Source organism: Macrobrachium nipponense, chromosome 3 (assembly GCF_015104395.2).
Source record: "Macrobrachium nipponense isolate FS-2020 chromosome 3, ASM1510439v2, whole genome shotgun sequence".
Lineage (NCBI taxonomy): Eukaryota > Metazoa > Arthropoda > Malacostraca > Decapoda > Palaemonidae > Macrobrachium > Macrobrachium nipponense.
Window position 1 is genome coordinate 43,483,776 of NC_087202.1, and position 18,485 is coordinate 43,502,260.

General features: G+C 46.8%; 1 protein-coding gene across 1 annotated transcript in view; it reads left to right on the forward strand.

Moving 5' to 3' along the window:
* Nucleotides 1-18,485, forward strand: part of LOC135221722 (serine/threonine/tyrosine-interacting protein B-like) — a 128,131-nt gene that overhangs the window by 36,406 nt on the left and 73,240 nt on the right. The gene's annotated exons all lie outside the window — the stretch shown is intronic.

The following is an 18,485-nucleotide window of genomic DNA, read 5'->3' on the forward strand; positions in this document are numbered from 1 at the left end:
TTCATACTCAGAAGTCTACTTTACTGTATTCGCCTTTGGATAAGAAGCACCTGTTTCCAGAGGAGACAGTAGTGCTAGTTGCCTCGGAATTGCAAAAGAAGGCAACACAGGATCTTCTCACACAATCTGCTAAATGCTCTAGAGAAAATATTCCCAGTATACGTCCCCTGCCAGCCATGTGAGGACAACCCTTTTGGGGCAGGGGATTCGGTAGATATTTCCCTAGATCAAGGGGTAGAGCATGTTTCATCCTTAGATCTATTAAAAAGTCTACAACCAACCCCTTGGCCAAGAAGTAATGTACCAGCCCTTCGTGCACCAGTAGGAGCAAGACTCCTTCAATTTTGGGAAGAATGGGAAGCAAGAGGGGCGGAATCATAGATCGTAAAGGTTTTAAGAGAAGGGTATGATATTTCTTTCAAGAGCATGTGGTCGTTATCAGACTCTCCAATAGCTTTTGCTCAGAAAGTTCAAAGACTTTCATCGCCTTTTTGAAAGAGGTTTTGTCCCTCTTGCAAAAGAAAGGAATAGAGTTAGTAGAAGAGCCACTAAACCCAGGTTTTTACAATCACCTTTTCGTAGTCCCCAAGTCATCGGGGGGGATGGAGACCAGTTTTGGACGTAAGTACTCTGAACTATTATGTGCAGATTTCACATTCCAATACACCAAAACTAAAGAAGTTTCTGCAATTTGTCTTCAAGAACAAAATATACCAGTTCAGAGGGCTGTGTTTCTGGCTGTCAACCGCCCCACAAGTGTTCACTCGAGTACTAGCTCTCATTGCGAAATGGTTACATCTAGTCGGGATAAGGATATCCTTTTAGTATTTGGACAATTGGCTTCTCCGGTCAGAAACAAAGGAGAGGTGCACAGAGGACCTTCAGAAAACTCTGACTTTAACTGAGGAATTGACTTGTAATAATTAGGCAAAAGTCGCATTTTGTACATGAACTTCCCTGCCAGATATATACTTAGCTATAGTCTCCGACGTTCCGACAGAATTTCAAATCTCGCGGCACACGCGACAGGTAGGTCAGGTGGTCTACCTTACCCGCCGCTGGGTGGCGGGCGTATGAACCAATCTATCTCTCCAGCCAGATTTTTTTCTGTCGCTGAAGCGATAACAACTGTTGTCGTTTCATTCCGATATATTCTTCATTTCTCGCTTGCCTGGAGATTGATTTGGACATTTTGGTGACGTATTCGCTCTATGTTGGCTTGGCATACGCTGATTGTGGACCGTTATTGACTTTGCGCTGGATTTTCCTGTAGAATGTCTGATTTTGATTCTGTTTCCAAAACTCCGGTTTTGTTTAGAGTATGTTTTGACCGATGGATGTAAGGTGAGGTTACCGAAAGCTGCGGTTGACCCTCACACTTTCTGTGTTAAATGTAGGGGAATGAATGTTCGTTTAGTAACCCGTGTCAAGAATTGTGAGGTTTTGAACAAAGATGAATATAAGGCTCTTTCTTCTTATATTAGGTGAAACTTGAAAGGGATAGGGTACGTAAAGCTTCTTCAAGGAGTTCGAGCAGGTCGAGAATGAGTGAGAATGAAACTACATTAATGTAGTTTTAGAACCTTCCTCCCAGGTCTCAGCTCCCTGCTCCCCGCACCGAAGCCGTAGATTCGTCTTCGGAGGCGGCGGCCTCAAAAGCTTCCTTGGGTTCTAAGGAAGACAAGAATCTTCGTACTGATCAAGGTAAGAGTGTCAGTGATGATAAGTGCAGTGTACCCAGTGATGTGGAGGGTGCGTCTGACCGGCTCCTTAGTGCCTCCAGGCCTAGACCTCTTCCAGACTCCCAGTTCCAGTGGAAGGAGGAAAGTCGAAAGCCGCAGGAGGGCTAGGGAGAGCCCCCACCGGTCAGGCGTCCCCTCGGCAGATCCTGAAGTTCGCTCCCAGGCTGCCTTGGATCGTAAGAAGAAGAATATTCTTCGTCAGTGTTTTTCGTCATCCTCTTCTCCTTCGCCGAAGCGTGGTTGGAGCTCTAAGGAGGCGTCACGCCCGTTGAAGAGGGCTGCGGAGGCTCCCTTCAGTACGTTAGCGTCCAGCCCAGAAGACTTTTCTGATGTAGCTTCCTTGCAAGCAAAGAAGCCTAGGAGATCCGGTGATCGCCCTCCTTCTCCCGCGCCTCGCGCTGAGCTTGCTTCGGAAGAAGATCCTGGGGACTCTCCTTCTCGAGTGCTAGCGGGCCTACAAGCTCAGATCACAGCCTTGGCGGACTCCTTGGCATCGAGATCGCGTAGAAGGAAGGATTTGTCTCTCCCTATCAAGAGATCGAGGCGCGTTTCGTCGGAAGAGCGCTCTCCTTGTAATCGACGATCTCCTTCTTTTGAGGATACTTCTACACATCGTAACATTTCACGAGAGGAACACCACTCCCGCTCGGAGGTGTCGAGACGCCATTCGACGGATAGGCGCTCCTTGGACTATGAAGATATTTCCCCAAATCGGATTCCTGCCTCGGGTAGACGCTCAGCCCCTTCTGTTTCTCCTTCTTCTAGAGTTCGTGCAAGAAGAGAGAGTCGCTCAGGTCATAGAAGACTTATTTCGTCGTCTCCGTCTCATCTTTCTTCTCCTCGTCTTCTCAGAGAACCTAGGGAATGCCCTTCTGAAAGTAGGCGCACTTCTCCTTCCGACTACTGTAGTCGGGCGTCGGATAACGTGACTGGTAGGCGCTCATCGCATGGAGTTTCGCTCCTCCCCTGTAAGACATCAAGAGTCTAGTAGGAGCCCTGCTCCTGGTAAGCGTCATTCTTTTAGTAGCTTGTTTCTCCTGGAGAAAGACACCTTATTGATCCTCGTTTGCTTCGTTCTCTTAGTAGGCGCTCTTCGTTCTCGAGACTCCCGACTCCTGATCGGTCTCCTCTTACTAGAAGTCAAGAACGCCTCAAGCGCCCTGATTCTGTTAGGCGCTCGGAGCCTTACAGACGTTCTACCCCTTGGTAAGGACACCCAAGATCTCGCCGAACGCCCTGTTCCGTTTAAGCGCTCGGAGCGTAGCAGCCGCTCTCCGCTTCGTAGGCATCAAGAGCCTCTCAAGCGCCCTGCTCCTGAAAGGCGCCCTATCTTTAGCAACGTTTCGCGCTTGGTAGGCGCCAGGATTCCACTAAGCGCCCTGTGACAGATAGGCGCTCGGCGCCTAGTAGCCGCTCTCCTCACGATCCGGCGCCAGGATCTTAGCAGGCGCTCTCCCTCTCGTAGTTTCCCTAGGGATAGACATGGTCTTTCTAGAGAAAGGAGTCCTTCCTCTTTTGCTGTTAAGAGGTTTGTCTGCATTTAGGAAGGAATGCGAGTTTAGACAAGAATTTTCGGATAAGCGTCCTTCTTTTACAACTCGTCGTTCTCCTGTACGCCTCTCTACTTTGGATCTTCTCCTCATTCAAGACGTTTGTCTCCTTCATCGCACTGTACCCCAGCTAGGAAATCATACTAAGGATTCTCATAAGGATCCTCATCCCCGTTCTCCTCCTCAAGAAGACCAGGAAGCCTCTGAGGAAGAAACTAATACATCGGCAACAGTTTCTTCGTACAAGAAGCTCACAGAGCTTCTCCTTCAGGAGTTCGGAGAGTCTTTGAGCCCTACTGCTCCTCCTTCTCCACACTCGTTGTTCTCCACTGCGAAAGCAACGAAAGGATCTTCGTGTGTGAGAAATGAAACCGACTCTTTCTATGAAGAAAGCGCTCAAGAGTTTCGGTTCATGGATGCGTACTAAAGAAGAAGCGGGGAAAACTATGTTTGCCTTCCCTCCGTCGAAGCTTTCAGGACGGACAGGATTTTGGTATGAGACAGGAGAACCCTTGGGACTGGGCGGCCTTCCGTCTTCAGCTGACGCAGATTTTTCAGCACTAGTAGACGCCACTAGAAGATCAGCTTTGAATTCGGCCAAAACTACGTGGGCAATGAATGAAATAGATCATTCTAAAAGGCATTTTTTTAGAGTCTTGGAAGTTTTCAACTTTCTCGATTGGTCCCTCGGAGTCCTAGCAAGAAAACTCAAGGACCGGACACGTTTTCTCCGGAGGATTTGAATTGTGTCTTATCCTGTATGGATAAATCGGTGAGGGATGGGGCCAGCGAAATAACTTCACTGTTTGGAGCAGGGGTCTTGAAGAAAAGATCAGTATTTTGCTCATTTTTAACAAAGTCTGTCTCACATGCTCAGAGATCGTCTTTGCTTTTTGCCCCTCTCTCTACGCAGCTGTTTCCTAAACACCTGGTTCAAGACATTTCGAAGGCTCTCTCTGCCAAAGCTACGCAGGACCTTCTAGGCGCAGTCTGCAAGGAAGCCGCGCCCTACCTTCCAGACTAAGACGAAGAAAGCTAAGCCGACCTCTCAGGAACCCTTTCGAGGGGCTTCTACCTCTAGATCCTCTTCGTTCAGAGGTCGGAAACCAAATAGAAGAGGGAGGACTTTTACGAAGTCAATCAAACCTCCCAAGTAAGACTCAAGTCCTTCAGACAACTGTAGGCGCCAGGCTTTTACAGTTTGCAGAAGTCTGGGCCACAGAAAGACGCAGATGCCTGGACCCTGTCAATTTTTGAGGAAGGGCTATCTAATCCCATTCTCTTCGAGGCCTCCCTGACGAATACCCCGAGGGAGTGACGGCCAGATACAGGGACCCCATCATGAATCAAGCCCTCCGACTAGCGGTAGATCAGATGCTGGAAAAGGAGGCGATCGAACTAGTGGCAGATCATCTTTCGGCAGGCTTTTACAACCGCCTGTTCCTAGTTCCGAAATCCTCAGGGGGATGGAGACCGGTGTTGGATGTAAGCGCCCTGAACTTCTTCGTCGAAAAGAAGAAGTTCACGATGGAGACCACTGCCTCGGTGTTAGCAGCACTCCGTCCAGGGGACTGGATGGTGTCCTTGGACTTACAGGACGCTTACTTCCACGTACCAATCCATCCTTCCTCGAGGAAGTTTCTAAGATTCATGATGGGGGGAAGAGTCTTCAATTCAGGGCCCTGTGTTTTTGGCCTCTCCACGGCCCCCCAAGTCTTTACGGCCATCATGAGGAATGTGGCACAATGGCTTCACCTAGAAGGGGTGAGGATTTCGCTCTATCTCGACGATTGGCTTATAAGGGCCAATTCCGAAGATCGTTGTCTGAAGGACTTGAAGAAAACCCTGGATTTGACTTATTCCTTAGGACTTCTGGTCAATCTGCAGAAGTCAAGTCTGATTCCCGCTCAAGAGTGCGTTTATCTGGGGATCCAGATGAACTCTCTGAGTTTTCGGGCTTTTCCGTCACAGGAGAGGATAGCCCGGGGACTCGAAAAAGTAACAACCTTCTTAGGGAAAGAAGTATGCACAGTGAGGGAGTGGATGAGTCTGCTGGGGACGCTCTCCTCACTGGAGCAATTTGTTTCCTAGGAAGGTTGCACCTGAGACCGCTCCAATTCTTTCTTCATCGGAATTGGAGTCGTCCTTCTCAGGATTGAAGTTCTCCCTGTCAATTTCTCTTTCAAATCAAGAAGGAGTTAGCATGGTGGGCGGATCCCGACAAGTTCTCGCAGGGACTGCCGCTTCAATCCCAGAACCCCAGCCTGGTGTTGTTCTCCGATGCGTCGGAAACAGGTTGGGGGGCGACTCTGGGAACCAAGGAGGTGTCAGGAACCTGGGTGGGGACCAGTCTTCCTGGCACATCAACAGGAAAGAACTAATAGCCGTGTGGCTTGCTCTGAAGGAGTTCGAGTCAGATGTGACAGGAGCAGTTGTGCAAATAAACTCGGACAACACCACGGCTCTGGCATACATCAGGAAACAGGGGGGGACGCATTCCTTCGCTCTGTACGAAACAGCAAGAGATCTCCTTCTGACAGAAGAAAGGGGGATAAAACTTCTCACCAGATTCGTACAGGGAGAAAAAAGGAATGTAAGGGCAGATCTCCTCAGCAGGAAAGATCAGGTCCTTCCCACAGAGTGGACTCTGCACCAAGATGTTTGCCAGAGCCTTTGGAAGTTGTGGGGCAGGCCTCTCTTAGACCTGTTTGCAACTTCAAAGAACAAAAGACTGGATCTGTATTGCTCGCCCATTCTCGGATCCAGGAGCAATAGGGATAGACGCTCTCCTACTCGATTGGAAAGGACTCGATGTATACGCGTTTCCCCTTTCAAGATTCTGGGGTTGACTTTAAAAAAGTTCGCAGAGTCAGATTCCGCGAGGATGACTTTGATAGCTCCCTTTTGGCCAGCACAAGATTGGTTCACAGAGGTGCTGGAATGGCTAGTGGATTTTCCAAGATCGCTTCCTCTAAGGAGCGATCTACTCAGACAGCCCCACTTCGACAGGTACCACAAAAACCTCCCGCTCTCAGTCTGACTGGCTTCAGACTGTCCAGAAACTGGTCAGAGCGAAAGGCTTTTCGTCAGCAGCTGCTAAGGGCAATCGCTAGAGCGAGGAGGTCTTCCACTACGAGTGTACCAATCGAAGTGGGATGTCTTCAGAAGATGGTGCAAGAGGAATAACGTTTCCTCTTCCAGTACCTCTGTGAATCAAATTGCAGACTTCTTTTTATTCTTAAGACAAGAATGTGGCTTAGTCGTTTCGACGATTAAAGGCTATCGTAGTATGTGCGAATGTCTTCAGGCACAGGGCCTCAACTTATCGGAAGATAAGGACCTACAGGACCTTATTAGGTCTTTTGATACAACGAAAATGCAGTCTCCTAAGACACCTAGCTGGAATTTGGATGTAGTCCTTCAATTCCTTGGGTCCTCTATGTTTGAACCCCCTAATTCAGCCTCATTCAGAGACCTTACCAGGAAGACTCTGTTTTTTTGATGGCTCTAGCTTCCGCCAGAAGAGTGAGTGAGCTTCAGGCGATTGATGGTAATGTGGGTTTTAAGGAGGACTCTCTCATTTGCGCTCTTTCCTTCCTGGTTTTCTTGCAAAGAATGAGAACCCATCAAGTCCATGGCCCTAGAACTTCGAGATTCGTGGGTTATCTTCTTTGGTAGGAGAAGAACCCGAGAGAACTCTTTGCCCAGTGAGAATGGTGAAATACTACCTTAGAAGAAAAGAGCAACTGAAAGCCAACCGAGAGGTCCTGTGGTGTTCAGTAAAAGAGCCTACTCGTCCATTGTCGAAGAACGCATTGTCCTTCTTCTTGAGAAGCCTCATCAAAGAAGCACACGGATCCTGCAGAGAAGAAACATCTTATGGCTTCTTAAAGTGAAAGCACACGAAGTAAGAGCCATAGCAACTTCTCTTGCTTTCAACAAGAATATGTCCGTGCGAAATCTGATGGAGACAACATTCTGGAGATGTCAGTCAGTGTTCGCGAACCACTACTTACGTGATGTGAGAATCACTTACGAAAAATGCTTCGCCTTGGGCCCGTACGTATCTGCGGATTCAGTGCTGGGGCAGGGAGCTGGAACTCATCCTGTTTAGTAGTATAAATTTTTTCCCCCTTGTATTTGTTGTTGTTGGTTGCCTTAAAGAGGATGCATGAAGGCATCTCTTTAGGTCGTAATACTAATCTTTAGTAGTTTGGTTAGGTGGTCTGATGAGTGTGGCTCCTTGCAGTAGTAGTGGTTAGGACCTGTTAAGATAGGGACGAACTCCCTTTAACAGGATCCGACTTGGATTCTACCACACAAAGGGATCACATATCCCAGTGGTAGATCCGAGAGTCTTTCAGCATCAGGTCACGTCCTAGCTGTAGCTCTCCAGGCAACGCAGACTCAGAGACAATATCAATGAAGTCTTCTGCCTGAACAGGTAAGAACCAAGGTTATTTATATCCTACAACATCAGTTGTTTCTTATCTCTCCTTATTACTTTAGCTGTCTCTTACCCTCCACCAAGGGTGCCAATCAGCTAAGTATATATCTGGCAGGGAAGTTCATGTACAAAAATGATATTGTTAAACTACAATAAAGTTTTGTACATACTTACCTGGCAGATATATACGTCTAATGGCCCACCCAGCCTCCCCTCAGGAGACAGGTGAAAGAAAAAAAAAAATCTGGCTGGAGAGATAGATTGGTTCATACGCCCGCCACCCAGCGGCGGGTAAGGTAGACCACCTGACCTACCTGTCGCGTGTGCCGCGAGATTTGAAATTCTGTCGGAACGTCGGAGACTATAGCTAAGTATATATCTGCCAGGTAAGTATGTACAAAACTTTATTGTAGTTTAACAATATCATTTTACTCCCCTGTCAGGAGCTAGTCTTATTTTGGGATGAGGATAGACTCAGAGAGTTTTCGGACTTTTCCATCCCTACAAAGAATCGAGTTGTGCCTACAGAAGGTAGAGAAATTTCTAGTCCTTCAGGAATGCTCTGCAAAGAAATGGATGACTCTTTTGGGTGCACTCTCCTCAATAAAACAGTTAGTGACACTAGGAAGATTTCATATGAGGAATCTACAGTTTTTCCTCAGGGTGAACTGGAACAAAAAGTTTTTCTGGATTTTGTTGTTGTTGTTGTTGTTGTTGTTGTTGTTGTTGTTGTTGTTCCGAATCACTCAAGAAATAAAGGAGGACCTGCTGTGATGTGGTGGAAGTTAAAGAGACAGGCTTGTAGAAGGGAGGTCTCTCCTTCCGCTGAGCCCCAACCTAGTATTCTTTTCAGACGTGTCAGATCAAGGTTGGGGAGTGATTCTGGGGGAAAAGGAAGTGTCAGGCATTTGGAATGCACAACAAAAACAGTGGCATATAAATCAGAAAAAATTGACTGCCATCCACTGGGGGTTCTTAAAATTTGCGGACGAGGTCCGCAACAAAGTATAGTGGTGATACATTCGGACAGTATGACAGAGCTCTCGTACATAGGAAAACAACGATGGACCCACTTCTTTTCTCTTTGTGAGATGGCAAGATCTCTGCTGTTATGGGTGAATTGGAATCGACCACATTGCTAAAAAGGTTTATCTAATGTACTTGTCTTTTACACACAATGGATGATGAACCCAGTGCTATGCCTTGAATTGTGGAAACTTGGGAAAACTGATGATAGATCTGTTTGCCACAGCAAGAAACCAACGTCTCCCCCTTTACTGTTCACCAGCCCCAGACCCGAAAGCATGGGCGACAGATGCGATGCTTATGGACTGGTTGAACAAGGACTTGTACGCTTTTCCTGCATTCAAAATGGTGGGAGAAATCTTCAACAAATTCAGAACACACCACAACGTTTCGATGACTCTCATTGCCCCATTCTGGCCAGCGTAGGAATAGTTCCCAGATCTTTTAGACCTACTGGTTGATTGGCCAAGGTTACTTCCTCAGAAAACAGATCTACTGAGACAGCCCCACTTCAGAAGGTTCCATCAAGGACTGTCCACTCTGTCCCTAACCGCTTAAAGACGGTCCAACAACTCTTACAAGCGAAGGGGTTTTCAAAACAAGCAGCGAGAGCTATCACTCAATGCAGAAGGGAATCTTCAAGTAAAGTCTACCGGGCAAAGTGGACTATGTTTAGAGCCTGGTGTAAAGAAATAATATTTCATCTTCTAAGACAACTATAACGGAAATAGCAGATTTTCTATTATATCTGAGGACTGATAGGAATCTGTCTACTGTGACTATCAAAGGTTATAAGGCAATGTTGTGATCAGTTTTCAAACACAGAGGATTGGAGATATCAACAATAAGAGATCTTTCAGATCTCATTAAATTCTTTGATATAGAAAAGCCCAAAGGGTCGAAGATATTATCTTGGAACCTAGATGTAGTACTTAAATGCCTATCGGAACCTCTGTGTGAGCCCTTGCAAAGAACATCGTTGAGAGATTTGACAAGACAGACAGTATTTCTTGTAGCCCTGTCTACAGCTAAAAGAGTGAGTGAACTAAATGCCTTGGACAAGAGAATAGGATTTGCACAGGGTAGTGCTGTATGTGCATTAACCTTGGGGTTTTTAGCAAAAAACAAGACTCAGTCCAAACCTTGGCCTCGTTCTTACAGTATTAAAACCTGACAGACTTAGTAGGAGTGGAAGAAGAAGAAGAGAAGTTACTCTGCCCAGTCAGAGCTCTGGGACTATGTAGCTTATATAAGAACAGTCATTGTAAATAAATGGCAAAGTATATGGAACAAAAAACCTGAAAGTAATAAACTAAAATATTTAAAACCTGACGTTACAAAATGGAGTTCCGTTTATCAGAGAGAGACACACACACGCATGAATCCTGGCACATCTACGTATAGGCCACACTCGTTTGACACATGGGCACTTGATGAGCAGCCCACGTGACCCGGCTCTGGAGTGCTCAGAGTGCAAGGTGTTGATAACTGTCAGACATGTGTTGTGTGAATGTCCAAAGTATGACCAGCAGAGACTCAACTTTTGGAAGTAAAGCAATAAAAGAAATCTTGTCAGAATCTTTCACATTTTTAGTGGTTCTGATGTTGACGTTTCTAAGGAACTCAGACTTAATTAATTAAATATAAAAATAAGTATATAATAAAGATACAAAAACCTCAGAGTAATTAATGGATTTTAGATAAAATTTTTAAGAGTTTCTTGACTTGTTATTAATATTAATACAGCTTTTTGTACATGAACTTTCCTGTCAGACATATACTTAGCTTACATCTCTGACGTCACGACAGAATTCAAAACTCGCGGCTAACGCGACAGGTAGGTCAGGTGATCTACCTTACCCGCCGCTGGGAGGCGGGTGTAAGAACCATCATACCTTTCTTGCCATATTTTTTCTGTCGTCGGTGTCGACCACACCTGTTGTCGGTACCTCTTGACAGTTGGATTCTTTTCTCGTTTTCGCCCTGGATTGTTTCTACGGACTTTTGGTGAAGTACCCGATCTTTTGGCCTGGCATTTCGCGATTTGTGGACAGTTTTGGACTTTTTCTTGGATTTTTTCTTTGGGATTTTTCTTGGATTCAATGATGTCTGATGTTGATACTAAGAAAACTGCTATGTTTTAGAGTTTGTTGTATGACTGAGTGTAAGGTGAGGCTACCGAAAGCTGCGGTAGACCCTCACACGGTATGTTTGAAGTGTAGAGGGAATGAATGCACCTTTAATAACCCTTGTAATGAATGTGAAAAGCTGAATGAGGATGAATGGAAGTCTTTGTCTTCCTACTTGAGGAAGCTTGAAAAGGATAAAGTTAGGAAAGCTTCTTCCAGGAGCAGTAGTAGATCTCGTATTAGCGAGTTGGATGTAGATAATCCTATTTTAGAAGTAGCTCCTTTGTCAGTTTCAGCTCCTGCTCCCTGCACCGAAGCCGAAGATGCGCCTTCGGAAGTGGCCTCAATGAAAGCCACCATTCGCAGTATGGAGAGGAAAAATCAAGCAACTAGAAGGTAAGAGTGATTCCAATAGTGATTTGTGCAGTGAACCCAGTGCAGTGGAGGGTGCGTCTGATCGGCGCCCCTAATGCTTCCAGGCTAGACCCTCTTCAGACTCCCAGTCCCAGTGGAGGAGGAAAGTCGAAAGCCGCAGGAAGGTTAGGGAGCATCCCAACGGTCAGGCGTCCCCTCGGTAGCTCCTGTTGATCATTCCCAGGCTACCTTGGATCGCTCCAAGAGAGAAATTTTGCGCCAGTGCTTCTCGTCGTCGCCTTCGCCTTCTCCTAAAAGAGGATGGAGCTCTTCGGAAGCCTCGCGCCCTTCGAAGAGAGCCTGGAATGCTCCCTGCGCCCGCCCTTCCAGCCCTGAAGTTTTTTCGGAAGAGCCTGAGGTGGAAGCGAAGAAGCGTAAGAGATCTCAGGAGTATCGTTCACGAGCGGAGATCGAGCCTATTCTCCTGTTCACGAGTTTGTGAATTCTCCTGCAAAGGGAGTGTTTGGCTAACCTTCAGGCGCAGATTTCGGCTCTGGCTGGGCTCTCTTTGCGGGTCTTCTCGTCGCAGGAAGGACGTCTCGCTTCCTGTAAAGAAGTCCAAGCTCCCCTCTCCTGACTCTCGATTTTCGACGGAAGAGGCGCGCTCACCTGTGCATTCGGATTCTCGCAGGAGGCTTTCTGCTTCGGACAAGATCAAATCTGCGTCTAAGCGACATTCGCCTGACAGACAAGTTTCTCCTTCAGACAAGGAGCAAACTGCGCGTAGAGATCCTCAACCCTACAGACGCTCTTCTCGAGACTAGGATCGCTTCCCCATTGACAGGAGCCAAGAGCCTAGTAGGCACTACTCGCCTCGTAGCCGCTCCTCGTCTCGCCTCCACTCTCCGGTTGACAAGCGCCCTAAATCGGACAGGCGCCTTTCGCTGGACAGGCGTCAAGAGCTTGTTAGGCGCGTTTCGCCTGGCAGGCGCTCTTCTCCTGACTTTTATTCGCCTCGAGTCAGGCGCCGAGAGCCTAGCAGGCGCTTCTCCCCTGGTAGGCGCTCACCTAGTAGGCGCTCGTCGCCAGAGATTCTCTCGCCTCGGTTCAGGCGCCAAGAGCCTAGTAGGCGCTTTTCGTATGGCAGGCGCAGTTCGCCTGGTAGCCGCTCTCCTTTGGATAGGCGCCAAGAGCCTGATAGAATTTCTTCTTCAAACAGGCGCTCTGCACCTGACTGCCGCCTGACTCCTATTAAGGCTCAAGGATCTGGGAAACGCACTCCTCCAGACAAGAAGGATGTTGCAAGTAGACACTTGCCTGAAGCATTGTCTCCAAGAAGTATACGTCTAACTGCCTCTAGAGACTCCTTTAAGAATAGTCGCGCCTCTAAGGATCAGGAGGGCTCTTCGGCTCAGGAGGAACAGGACCCCTCAGAAGAAGAAGGACCTAAAGACGCCTCAGTTTCCTCCTATAAGAAACTAACAGAGTTACTCCTGCAAGAGTTTGGAGATATCCTTTCTGTGGCTCCCCCTTCTCCTCTTTCGTTATTCTCCACTTCGAAGACGTCGAAGGTTTCGTCTTGTGTAAGGATGAAACCTACTGTTTCCATGAAGAAGGCGCTGAGAGGTTTTGGGGAATGGCTCCTTTCGAAGGAAGAGAAAGGGAAGACGGTTTTTTCTTTCCCTCCGTCTAAACTGACCGGCAGATTGGGATTCTGGTACGAATCGGGAGAACCTTTAGGCCTCGCTCTCCCTTCGTCTGCGGACTCGGACTTCTCTTCATTAGTGGATGCTGCTCGTCGTTCCGCCCTCTTGTCCGCCAAGACTACGTGGGGAATGAACGAACTTGACCACTTACTGAAGGGAATGTTCCGAGTCCTGGAAGTTTTTCAACTTCCTTGATTGGTCTTTAGGTGTGCGGCTAATAAGACCAAGACCCCAGATGCTCTGTCTCCTGAAGATCTTAACTGGGTACTCACTTGCATGGATAAAGCAGTGAGAGACGGATCGAGTGAAGTCTCACTGTTTGGAGCTGGAGTGCTAAGAAAGGTCGGTCTACTGTTCGTTTCTCACGAAGGCAGTGTCTCATGCACAAAGGGCATCGCTCTTGTATGCTCAACTCCTCCTCTTCTGTTCCCCAAGAAAATTATCCAAGATGTCTCGAGTGCCCTTTCAGCTAAGGCTACTCAGGACATGTTAGCCCAGGCGGCCAGGAAACCTCGCTCTGTCTTCCAACCCAAGACCAGAAAGAGACTCCTCTGAGACAGGAGCCCTTTCGAGGAGGACCCGCTGTCAGAGGTTCTGCAACCAGAGGGACTAGACCTTTTAAGAGAGGTAAAACCTTCTCTAAGTCAGTCAGAGGGAAGAAATAGCGGTCAAGGACTCCAGACATCAGTGGGTGCCAGACTACTGAGATTTGCCGACGTCTGGGCCCACAAAGGGGCGGACAATTGGTCCCTATCGATTGTCAGCAAAGGATACCTCATTCCCTTCTTGTCAAGACCACCATTGACGACAACTCCGAGGGAGTTGGTAGCCAAGTACAAGGACCCCATCATGAATCAAGCCCTTTCTCTAGCAGTAGATCTCATGCTAGAGAAGGAGGCTATAGAACTAGTGAAAGATCCCCGCTCTGCGGGCTTTTACAACAGACTTTTCCTAGTTCCGAAGAACTCAGGAGGATGGAGACCGGTGTTGGATGTAAGCGCCCTGAACGTCTTTGTGGAAAAGAGGAAGTTCGCCATGGAGACAACTTCCTCAGTGTTAGCGGCTCTTCGTCCCAGGGGACCTGGATGGTGTCTCTAGACCTTCAGGACGCTTACTTTCATGTGCCGATCCATCCTTCTTCACGGAAGTATCTACGATTCATGATGGAGGAAACATCTTCCAATTCAAGGCCTTGTGCTTCGGCCTATCAACTGCACCCCAAGTTTTCACGGGGTTAATGAAAAACGTGGCGCAGTCGGCGGGGGGGTACATTTGGAGGGAGTGAGGGTGTCGCTTTATCTCGACGACTGGCTAATCAGAGCAGAGTCTCAAGAAAGATGTCTGGAGGACCTTCAAAAGACCCTTACATTGGCAAGTTCGCTGGGACTTCTGGTGAACTTCCAGAAGTCTCAATTATCCCCAGTCAAGAGAGGATCTATCTGGGGATTCGGATAGCTTCTCTGGCTTTTCGGGCTTTTCCGTCGCCAGAGAGGATAGCTCGTTGCTACGAGAAAATAACGACCTTCCTAGAGAAAGATGCATGCACAGCGAGGAGTGGATGAGTCTGCTGGGGACACTCTCCTCGCTGGAGCAATTCGTTTCTCTAGGAAGGTTGCATCTCAGGCCTCTACAGTTCTTCCTATACCAGAACTGGAGGCGTCTCTCCCTAGATTCTGGAGTTCTCCTTCAAGATCTCAAGAGAAATCAAGAGAGACCTTCGGTGGTGGAACGACCCACTTCGATTGTGGAAGGAATGTCTCTCTACATGCCGAACCCAGCCATGTGTTGTTTTTCCGACGCATCGGAGGCAGGTTGGGGAGCGACACTCGGGACAAGAGAAGTGTCAGGCACCTGGAAGGGGGATCAGGTGTCCTGGCACATCAACAAGAAAGAGTTGATGGCAGCCTGGATGGCATTGAAAGCCTTCGAACCCACGTCCGGAATGCAGTAGTGCAGGTCAATTCGGACAACACTACAGCCTTGGCGTACATCAAGAAACAGGGGGGACGCACTCCTTCTCCCTGTACGAAACAGCAAGGGATCTTCTGCTGTGGTCTCAAACGAGGAAGATCAGTCTTCTCACCAGTTTCGTACAGGGAGAAAGGAACGTCAGGGCCGATCTCCTGAGCAGGAAGAATCAACTCCTGCCTTCCGAGTGGACCCTCCACTCAGAAGTATGCCAAGACCTGTGGAGAAGATGGGGCAGACTCACATCGATCTCTTGCAACAGCAAAGAACGCAAGAATCGAACTTTATTGCTCCCCGATCTCAGACCCAGGAGCAGTTTCAGTGGATGCGTTTCTCCTAGATTGGACAGGGCTAGACGTCTACGCCTTTCCCCCCTTCAAAGTACTAGGACAAACCCTCAAGAAATTTGCTATCTCGGAGAGGACAAGAATGACGCTAGTAGCTCCGTTCTGGCCCGCCCAAGATTGGTTCACAGAGGTACTGGAATGGTTGGTGGACTTTCCAAGAGCACTTCCACAAAAGACAAGATTTGCTCAAACAACCCCACTTCGACAGGTATCACAGAAACTTCCCCGCTCTCAATCTGACTGGCTTCGACTGTCAAAAGTCTTGTCAGAGCGAAGGGGTTTTCGACAAAAAGCTGCTAAGGCTATCGCCTCAGCTAGAAGACCTTCGACCCTTAAAGTCTACCAGTCGAAGTGGGACGTCTTTCGCCGTTGGTGCAGGAACCAGAAGTTTCCTCTTCCAGTACCTCTGTGATCAGATAGCAGATTTCCTAGTTTTCCTCAGAGAAAAATGCGGTTTGGCAGTATCTAACTATCAAAGGATACCGTAGCATGCTGGCTGCGGTGTTCAGACATAGGAATTTAGATCTTTCGAATAACAAGGATCTTCATGATCTATTAAGATCTTTTGAATCTGCCAAGAAAACTTCTAACGAAGTTCCAAGTTGGAATCTGGATGTGGTTCTTCGTTTCCTGAGGTCCGCTAGGTTTGAACCACCACATTTAGCCTCCTTCAAAGATCTCACGAGGAAAGCTATCCTTTCTCATGGCTTTAGCAATCAGTAAAAGGGTTAGTGAGATTCATGCCCTAGAAGGAAGGGTAGGTTTCAAAGGAGATTCCGTGGTTTGTTCCTTCCTTCCTTCGTTTTTGGTGGCAAAAAAATGAGAACCCCTCAAATCCGTGGCCAAGGAACTTTGAGGTTCGTGGTTTATGCCATAGTAGGGGAAGAACCTGAAAGAACTCTTTGCCCTGTTAGGAGAGTAAAATACTACCTTCAGAAGAAGAAAACCCTTAAGGGCATTGAGGATAGATTATGGTGCTCTGTAAAGGACCCCAGCAGACCATTGTCGAAAAATGCGCTGTCTTTCTTCATTAGAAGTGTTGTGAAAGAAGCACATAAAGCTTGTAATGAGGAACATTTCAAGATCCTAAAAGTCAGGCTCATGAAGTAAGAGCAATTGCCACTCCTGGCCTTTAAGAAGAATATGTCTCTTCAGAATCTGATGAAAACTACATTCTGGAGATGTAATTCAGTATTCGCCAACCACTACCTAAAAGACGTCAGTATTACGTATGACGAGTGCTTCGCGTTAGGCCCGTACGTATCGGCGGATTCGGTGCTGGGGCAGGGAGCTGGAACATATCCTTAGTAGTTTTTTCCCTTGTTTTTTTTGGTAATTGAGTTCATATGGTTGTATGAAAAATGATGCAGGTAGGCATCTTTTTTCGTTTCGTAATGATAATAACGTTAGTTTGGTTAGGTGATCGGATTTGGTTTGAAGCTCCCTGCGTTGGTAGTGGACAGGTTCTGTCATAGAAGAGGGCGAACCCCCATTGACATGATCCGACTTGGATTCTACTAAGTAAGCGGATATCAAGTCCCGTTAGTAGACCAAAGAGTCTTTTCAGTGTAGGTCACGCCCTCGCTGTAGCTCTTATGGCTATGCAGACTAATAGACAGTATCTATGAAGTCTTCAGCCTAAACAGGAAGAACCAAGGTTAATTTTATCCTACAACAGGTGTTGTTTACCTTTTCTTTGTTATTTTCTGTCTTGTACCCTCCACCAAGGGTGTCAATCAGCTAAGTATATGTCTGACAGGAAAGTTCATGTACAAAAATGATATTGTTATTTTACAATAAAGTTTTGTACATACTTACCTGGCAGACATATACGATTGATGGCCCGCCCAGCCTCCCCTCAGGAGACAGGTATAAGAGAGAAAAAATATGGCAAGAAAGGTATGATGGTTCTTACACCCGCCTCCCAGCGGCGGGTAAGGTAGATCACCTGACCTACCTGTCGCGTTAGCCGCGAGTTTTGAATTCTGTCGTGACGTCAGAGATGTAAGCTAAGTATATGTCTGCCAGGTAAGTATGTACAAAACTTTATTGTAAAATAACAATATCATTTTTAGTATGTATGTATGGAAACATGAGTAAATGTATTTATTGCATGTTTGTGTTCTAGTATGAAAGCCTCTGCCTCTGTGCAGTTTTTTATTTAATTTTAATTTATTGTTTATTATACTGGCCTTTGGCCTAGACCTTGCATTTTATCTAATCCTGTGGGCCAGCCCTATGAGAGCTAGAAGTCAGCTCAGTGGTCTGGTTAAACTATTTTTATAATAATAATATTTACAAAGGACAGAGAAAATTAGGGGCCCGTCCGATCATTTATGGTGTTTGGTAAGGAATCCTTTGCTCCCGATGCCTAAAATTGCCCTGGCGTTTTTCTTACATAGTTCATTGTGGAAGATCATTCCCAAGTGAAAGAAACAGATGTTAATAAGCTTAAAGTGAAAGCTCACAAGGTGAGAGCAGTGGCAACATCCCTCTCGTTTAAACACAACCTCTCTTTGAACTCTATTATACAAGCAACGTATTAAGAAATGTGAATCAGTGTTCGCCTCGCATTACCCGAGAAAAATTGAGACAGTCTATGAAAATTGCAGTACCCTGGGTCCGTATTTAGCGGCTGGCACAGCATTGGGTAAGGGTGTGTAGGAAGTCATACCTTCCTAGCCTATCTCTTCGCCTTCAGTAAGGTTGTTGAGTTTTAAGGGCAAACCTGGAGGTGCTATTAATTACTAGGAGTACCCTTCAGTCAGTTGGGTATGAATTTTATGTTTATTGTGAAGGTGATATGTTTTTACTCTGGTAACATGATTATATGGTAGCGCCCTGGGCAGGGGCATCCTTTGGTTGATCATGCTAGCCATGGACATTCCTTAACTGCGTGGGTTCCACTTTTTAGAGGACAAGTCCTGGCTATACCGCCACGTCCCTATGACTTAAGACAAGCGACTTCCAAAGGCAGTAATCATCTGTTCAGCTCTCTTAACAGGTAAGGAACCAACAAGCATTTGCATGGATGCTAGCACTAAGTACATATTTTATGTTCATTAATTTTTAAAAGATATGTGCATATCCATGGATCCCACCTCCTACAATATGGGATTCAACTATGTAACTACTTGGTAAATTGCATACATAAAAATGAAATTTTTATAAGAAAATGAGATTATATATATATACTTACCAAGTAGTTACATGATC